The sequence below is a fragment of the Punica granatum genome, chromosome 1 (assembly GCF_007655135.1).
Source record: "Punica granatum isolate Tunisia-2019 chromosome 1, ASM765513v2, whole genome shotgun sequence".
Taxonomy (NCBI): domain Eukaryota; kingdom Viridiplantae; phylum Streptophyta; class Magnoliopsida; order Myrtales; family Lythraceae; genus Punica; species Punica granatum.
Window position 1 is genome coordinate 16,670,225 of NC_045127.1, and position 8,760 is coordinate 16,678,984.

At 37.7% G+C, this 8,760-nt stretch overlaps 1 long non-coding RNA gene across 1 annotated transcript; it reads left to right on the forward strand.

Moving 5' to 3' along the window:
* Positions 1-2,370: 2,370 nt before the first annotated feature.
* Positions 2,371-8,026, forward strand: LOC116187928. The gene is made up of 4 exons (XR_004152146.1): positions 2,371-2,602; positions 2,969-3,430; positions 3,790-3,954; positions 4,057-8,026. It is a non-coding gene; the product is annotated as an uncharacterized LOC116187928 (long non-coding RNA).
* The last annotated feature ends 734 nt before the right edge of the window (positions 8,027-8,760 follow it).

The window sequence follows — 8,760 nt, forward strand, 5'->3', positions numbered from 1 at the left end:
AAACATTTGTAAAACATTTTGGACCACCAGTGCAATTTACCCTAATATAATAATAATATATTATTATTATTATCCAACACTAAAATGAATGTTGGAAAGTATGATATCCATAACAATCTATTTAAATTAATATCAAAACTAGGATTGTCAAATGATTTCATATAATATTTTGCTCAAGAAATTATCATAATGTTAAAATAAATATTCTAAAATATGAATATCTTCAGACTTTCATTCGGCTTTATATCAAATCTCTTTTGATGTTTTTTTAATTTTTTTAATATCAAATCTCATTCTTTCTCTATTTATAAGCGAAAATATTTTTAGCTAATTTAGTTTCATTTTATTTTAGAATAATAGATAATATAATGTAATTTAAATATTTGATAATTTAAGTGCATATATCCTCACAACAAGTATCACAAGCAAAGGAGAAGAGGGAGGGGAAGATCGAACCGAAATGGGTCGACTGACTTGACTCTGCCGCTTGAAGAGCTGATGAAGACGAATCGGAGAAGCGACCGGTCGCAAAGTGGATGAGCTGATGAAGAATCAGAGTTGTAAGAAGATTGAATGAAGATGACTGATGAAGAAGAGCAGCAAGTGATGAACTCGAGATTGAGAAGAGCAGCAAGTGATGAACTCGAGATCGAATAAGGAAGTGTTGAAATCGAGATCGAGAAGAAGAGAAGACAATTAGGGTTCCCAATTTCTTTCCAGATTTCAACTATGCACTGCCACTCTGCATTTTGAAGCTTTAATTTTCGATTTCTTCAATTTCAGGTCGGGATGCAAGGAGTTCGAGTCGAAATCCGCCTAAAATTTCTGAACCCATGAACCGGCCGGTTTGAATGGGTTCCATGGGTTCATGTAAAACTAGTTTGTGTTCTTTGTGGTTTTGCAGAGGAGACCGAGGATTATATCATTTTTGGATGTCCTTTCTTTGTTGATATCTGGAAGTCTATCTTGCAAATGAATGGACAAGAGAGATGCTGTAGGAGTTGGAATAAGGAGTTTAGAATAGCAACAAAAGAGAGTAAGGGAAAAGCCCTTGCAATCTTCCTTCGTCTCCACATTCATCTATACTCTTCTCAAATCCAAAATTTACAGTTAAGTTATCGGAATGCAGAACCTGGGGAACAAAACATCGGTTTATGTTCACACACAGGAAAATTCAAGGGGAAAGAAGAAAGGGAACACATTGTGATCCCACATGAAAAATAAAAATAAAAATGAAAGTATGAGTTTATATGACGCTTGGGTATTATCGATTAATAACTTAAGCTTTTAAGTGGTAATAGGCTTAGGTATATATCAACCCAATGGAAATTCAATAACAACAAAATTTACTCCTTTAATTTTTATAATAGTAACCGGCCGAGGGGTTGCAAGCTTTGCCCAAGCGGACACGTGGTTAATCTCCTCACTATTCTCTTTATAACTTTCGAATTGGCCTGTTCTCTGTACTTGCTCGCTCTCGAGTCGCCTCAATTCTTTGGATTATCTCCACAACAAATTCACTCTTGAGAAGCAACTAAGGTTTCGTGGCAGTTAAGGCGATATGCATTTTCACATTCAATTTTGCCGCACACTCATATGTTTCCCTTAAGGTAATTCTTTGGTGCCAACATCTCTTCTTCTTTGTGTTCCTCGAAATGTAATTGTCTTTGCCTGTGGGATACACGGGTTTTAATCGTGTTTATTTTGTTCAAATTTATTGTTAAATTACTTTTTAGAAAAAGATTGTCTACTTTGATATAAACTTATATTGATCAAGTTCTTTTCATCCTCAATTTTACACTATGTAATGATCATGATACAAAAATAATGAATCATCAGATTGCAAATTTATATATTTCACTAAAAGAATGAAATGACTGTTAAAATTGGGGATGATATCATGTTGTTATATTAGCGGTTGTAAGAATCTATTTAAATAAAATTTTAAAATAAGAATTGTCAAGTGATTTAATATAATATTTTGCTGAAAAAATTATCATAACATAATAATAATAATTATATTATTATTATTATTATTATTATCCAATACTAAAATGAATGTTGGAAAGTATGATATCCGTAACAATCTATTTAGATTACTATCAAAACTAGGATTGTCAAATGATTTCATATAATATTTTGCTCAAGAAATTATCATAATGTTAAAATAAATATTCTAAAATATGAATATCTTCAGACTTTCATTCGGCTTTATATCAAATCTCTTTTGATGTTTTTTTAATTTTTTTAATATAAAATCTCATTTTTTCTCTATTTATAAGCGAAAATATTTTTTAATGAATTCGAAACAGAAGGCCCAATTAAAATAAATAAATGAATAAATGAACGGAACCCTATAAATTAATAACATCATCGTCGCCTCTCCTCCCCTCAGCTCACCTCACCTGAGATTTCAAAATTCAATCAGACCGTTGTCCAAAATCTGCAGTGCATATCGCGAATTTGGGGTTTGAAGCTCTGCCTCTAGCGTTGAGTCCCAGTCTCAGTCTCTGTGTCTCCCAGTCCCAGTCCCAGTCCTCTCCTCTCCCTCCCCTTGTAGCGTGCGGCAAAGGCAATTCGAAACGATCACCTACTCTCCATGGTAAGCTTATAGCAATCGTTTCCGGGATCCGAATCATCTTCGCATTGAAATCTTGATAATAAACATGTATATTTTGTACTGCTGAATCTTCTGTCCTAGACATGTATTTGTGTAATAATCTTATGATTATTATTATTATTATTCCATGCCATCTATTGATTGATGGAAGTTAGAAATCAGGGCATAGGGTCGGAAGGCGATGTTAATTTGCCAATGCATATTAGATTAGATTAGATAGAGGAGGAAACTGAATTTGTCTGTCTGTCTGTCTATTCACTCTCTGTTTTTATAATTTCTAGCTACATGTATGTATGTATGTATGAATGTATATATTTTAATGGGTGTGCTGACCCTCCTTTCTTCCAGGCAATCGAAGGGAGAAGAGCTCACCTCCGCCTTGGAGAGACCGAGGATCGGGAAACTGATAGGCCACTATCGCAACCGGGGCCAAGAGCTCCGAATCCCTTTCTATCGCTCTCAGGTACTCCCATCAAGCACAACCCCAAGCCCAAGCCTTCTCTAGCCACAACCAGCAGCCCGTCAGCTTCTGTCCGCAGAGTCAGAAAGATTCTGGTTGACATAACTACCAAGATCGTTGAAAACGACTGCTCTGACATCCCTACTGCCCAGAAGATACTGAACCACATTGAATCTGTGGAGAAGGAGTTCATGGATGAGCTGAAAAATCTAAAGAACAAACCGAGTGCTAAGAAGGCGGAGCGAGAAAAGAAAGTCCGCATTTTAATGTCAATGCGTTAGTGAACCGCTCACAGCTATTGGATACCGGAGGGAAAACTGTGACGTGAGAGAGATTGGAAATTGATTGAGGTAGGGAAGCATACAGTTTTTTGGGGAGACGAATTCAGTGGGTGGATGGATTACACGTTTGAGCTGCTCTTTGTGAACCAGGGAATCGCTTGCTTTTACTGACCCTCTGCACATTCCATTGCATTTACAACCAACCGATAGTTAGAGCAGCAGGATTTTAGGAGTAGGATGCTTTAGCGTAGAAAGTATGGAATCGTTGAGGAATTGTGCCGCATGCATGACCATGCTCCTTGTCTTCTTTGGTTTCTTTTTTTATGTCCATACATATGAGATCAATCAGGTGGTTTTAATATGCATAATGTAATGATAATGAAGTGGTTATCGCTGGCTTTCGCGGTTAAGTGGGTAATGCAACGCAGGTGAACGTACCCAAGACAAAGAGGACCTACTACAAGAGCAAGGAGTGCAGGAAACACACCTCCGGCCGGAGCTCTCCCCTCCCCCGAGCAGCACCTTGCCAAACGAAAGGGCTCACGCGGGAAGCCCCATGAGCAACTATAGCATTCCCATTTTTTCCACTCAACGTAGGTTTTGAAAAACCTGATTGTTTTTCAGTCTTATACTTATGTTGATTGCTCTTTCTTAAATTTAGAATTTCTTTTTGTTCGATTTCTATGCTTGAGCAGGGAGTTACGAAGGCGATAAATGTGAAACAAGTTAACTTCTGCCACCATCTCTCGTCTCTCATCTCCAGTGTTGCGTGCGGCAGCAAGAAGAGACGATCACCTACTCACCATGCTAAGTAACTAAACCAGGGCTCTCTGCATCTCTCTCTTTCTTTTTCCTCAATTTTCGGATGGTATTGTATTGCTGCTTCAGGAAGATCAATCAATTCCAGGATTCGAATCTTCTTCACGTTGGAACTTGATAGTAAACAAGTAGAGGAATGCAGTATCACTGCCCTTTTTTTTTTTTGGGAGTCGGTCTCTAATCGATCTAGTTCACAATAGCAGAAATCAGGGTTTAGGATAGGAAGGCAACGTAAAATTTTGCAACAAGCTTTTAGGAGGCTAGGATTGGTTTGTGTAATATTGGTGGTTAACTAGCTAGCTTCTGCTGGTATCTGTTTGTAGTGCTGCTGCATCTTCTGTCCTAGTTAGTATTTTTGCATTATCTTATTATCCCATACTATTGATCGGGGAGACTGGGAGGGATAACTGTGACAGAAGTTGAAATTGATTGAGGGAAGCATACTCTTTTTCGGTAGACAAAATCAGTGTTTGAGCTGCTTTGACCCGAGGGAATTGATTGCTTTTACTGACTCTCTGCACATTGCATTGCATTTACAACCACGGTTGGTTGGAACAGCAGGACTTTAGGGTTTTGTCTGCTGTTGTAAACATGGTATGTGCTCAGTCACTAACATTACCTGTTTTACTCATGGTAATAAATCTCGCCCTGTACTAAATCTTTACTAGTTGAACAAATTCTAAGGAAAGTTTGTAATGATGTGTATCTGCTTATAGTATGTAGAGCGTCCGCTGATAATGATTATGCTCTTTTGGAATACACTTGTACTTTCAATTGTATGCAGCTTTTCGCAGAATATAGAGAGTCCGCTGTTAATAATCTGCTCTTTTGCATAATAATAAAGTCCCCCTTAAGCAGCATCAAACGTTCCATTTAGATTCACCTTCTCCCTCCGTGTTTCTCTGAGGAAAAGCTCACCTTTAACTTGCTCCTGCAAAGCCATTTTCAGCAGTCACTGAGTTTAGTTCACTGCGTAATTAGTGTTCTTAAGCATCATTTCCTTCTGGCTGATGGTGATGTTTGGTCAAAATCAGAACCTTTTGGTGTTCTGGTTGAAAAGTATAAAATCTTTCAAAGGGGGTTCATCGTTACAGGTACTGTTACAAGGAAGCAATGCATCTTTTGAAGTTTCGTGATCATGCTTTGATAGTAATAGCAAGAATATGTGCTTGACACTGAAAGGATAATCATCATGCTGCTGATATTTGGTCAAAATGGAAACTTTTCAATAAACTCACTGAAATGCCATAGTCTTTTCAATGGTGTTCAACGTTTGGAGACTTGATACATGATTTGGATAGTTTCATTTAAATGGAATCAGAACCTTTCTTTCTAGGTCCATAATCATGTTATGAAGTCAACAATGAGTATTTGACGCTGAGAGGGTAACTGTCTCCTTCTTTTCTTTTTCTCCATGATAGGTAAACCAGAGTATCTGCCTTTGCTAGATGAGTTCTTTCAAGTGTGATTCGTTCTGTGTACATGAAACCGAATTTCTATGGATTAATTGAAAAACTTCAGTTTGACGGCTTACTTATCTGTGGAATTTCATAATATACTTCTCCATTCACATTCTAATTATGGAATTGATTTGAAAGATAGAGATATTGATTCTATATATCTCTGCCCCGAGAAACATTCGTAAACCATATTGTGTGTGTAAAATGCCGGATTCTTTTGGATTCTCCCCTTTAAACAAAAAAAGAAGGAAAAAGAAGAGACTGAATGTTGGTTCTTATGCTGCTGAGAATTTCAATGCCATCTGCAAAAGAATTTAAAGTCAGAAGCATGAGCTTCAGTTAATTGAATAACTAGCTATTTTCTTCATTAGTTACGATTTACATGACAGTTGGCAACCCAGTTCCTGGCTGTTAGTAGAGGTCGGGAACAAAAGTGGTTTTTAACTTTTTCCATTTCGGTGGTATTATTTGTTTTGTTCATCAATATCACTGCCATATCGAGGTATGATTTTTCTTTCATCATTTGCTCATTCATCATTGTATATAATACATGTATATTCATATTTTAGAGCAGGTCATTACGCAATGCCAGTTGAGAATTGGCAGGAACCCAGTGAAATGCGAGTCTTAGTTTATTATTCTCGATCACATGCTGTCAACTTCTCTCCGCAGCTAATTGAACTTTACTTAATGCCAGTTATTGCTCTAAGGCCGACTCATGTAGTAGCATACTCTGGCTAAATAGATTGGACATGTGAGGCATGAAACCTAGATCACGTTGTGATATTGAAGTAGTTTATATGTAGATCCTGTGAGGATGGATGGATGGTTTAAAAACCTAGGAGATGAAGAGTCACGGTTAGGTGACCTCCCCCTATACTAAAAGGCATTATGCCTGATTGATCAGATGTTAGTCAGGTCCCATTATAAATATTGTGGTTCTGTCCTAGAATTTGCATGTTTAAGGATTAACTACCTCTGATTGAAACTCCATGGATTTTATGCATCCTTGATTTATTGCCATTTTCTCAAGCTAGATATTCGCGGACACTCATTTGTTATCTGTCATTCCTCAATTACCTCTAGAATTCACATTAGTTGCTTCTATGGATATGGGCAGAATGCTAATTCGGTTTGGAAGCCAGCAAACTGATGTCTGCTTGTATTTGTTTCTGCTTTTGATATTGATTGCTGCTATATTGAGCTTAAGCATATCTGTGGAGCGGCATTACAGTATCTTTGAAGGGGCAGATATATGTTACGCCTTTCAATTCCTTCTATGTATTCCTGGCAAATACTGGTCGTTGTAGCGCACAGACTGTGGTGAAAATATAGGATGTTCTTGCACTTCATAATTTTCTCATACAACTCGTCAAGCTCCTGTTAAGTTTATTGTTCTCAATCACATGCTGTGACTTCTCTCCTCCTCAGCTGATTGAACTTTACTTGGTGACAGTTATTACTGTATGCCCAACTGCAAGACATGTAGTAGCATCAAAACTTAGATGATATTGTGATGTCGAAGTAGTTTATATATAGATCCTATGAGGATGGATGGATAGTTCGAAAACCTACGAGATGAAGAATCACAATCAGGTGACCTATACGAGAAGGTAAGTATCTGATGGATCCGATGTTGGTCAGGTTCCATCATAATAGTACAGTTATTGTCCTTGAATTTGCATGTTTACTTGATTGACAGAAAATTTAAGGATTAAACACCTCTGATTGAAACTCCATGGATTTTATGCTTCCCTGATATATTCGATATTCTCGGACACTCGTTTGTTATCTTTCATTCCAAATTACCTCTGACTTCCCTCATGCTAGTTGCTTGTATGGATATGTGCAGAATGCTAATTCGGTGTGGAAGCCAGCAAACTGACGTCTGCTTGCATTTGTTTCTGCTATTGATAGTTATTGCTGCTATGTTCTGCTTAAGCATATTCGTGAATTGGCATCCGCTTTACATTATCATTAGATATCTGTTGTGCCATGCCCATCAATTCCTCTTGTATATTCTGGCGATACTGGTCGTTGTAGCACTGCTTGTGGTGAAAATATAGGATGTCCTTGCATTTAAAAAAAAAAATTGTTTTATAACAGCCAAGGTTTTATTCAGGGCAGTACCTTAACTAAGAATTTGCAGACATAAGCTTGTGGCGAGATATAGGCTAGGACAACAACCAGCAAATGCTCGGGCAGAGCTTGAAAGGACAGTAGGCGCAGGGCTTCACTGGCTTAATGGATGAGAGCAGTCGCTTCGTGACTTGGCGTCATCTATTTGTGTATTATACTCAATGCTTTAGACTTTCTGAGAACGCCTTAGATGTATACTCGAACAAAGAATATTATTGTGATTAAAGATGAAAATGATTACCTAATATTCTTTTGCATTTTTTCTTCTCCTTTTATTCTTTTCCTTCTTTCTCCTTATGATTATATCCATATGTACTGCAAGTGCAAACCATAATAAAGATGTGGTAAAACCTCAATCATCTTTGCGTAATTAATATATATATATATGTGCCATTTACACCCAAGATCTCGACTGAGGGATAACCATAGGGTACTTAAAGAACAAGATTCTGATATAAGGGAATATCAACATAAATAGATGATCAACATGGAAGATTTATTTAGAAATTTAGCCCTTGATGGGCTGAAGGGAGTACATGATGTTCAAGAAAACAAAAAAAAACATGAGTGAAGAAAAGAAAAAGGGGAAGAGCCTTGAAAGAACTCAACCCATGCGTACACTAGAACTTACACACAGAATGGGAGGTAGAGGATCCGGGTTATGAGAGCCGGATGTTTACATATGAGAAGAAGAAGAAGGAAAGAAAGTATTATCGGTGGAAGTGTTTTGTCCTCGATGCTGGAGGAAGACCACTCTTATAGGCGATGGAAGATGCCTTGTCGCTGTGCAGCTTTTGACTGTGCACTCATTTGCGGGGTACTGTCTAGCCCAGTGGGAAAATACTGTAGCTACAGTGCCTTTTTTGTCACAAATAGTGACAGATTGCTGCTTTATGTTGGGCACGCTCGCCGAAAGGTTTTTTGTCCGTTATGGTACCACTGGAGTAGTGGTGGGACGCTTCCGGAGATTGCGCTGGATGT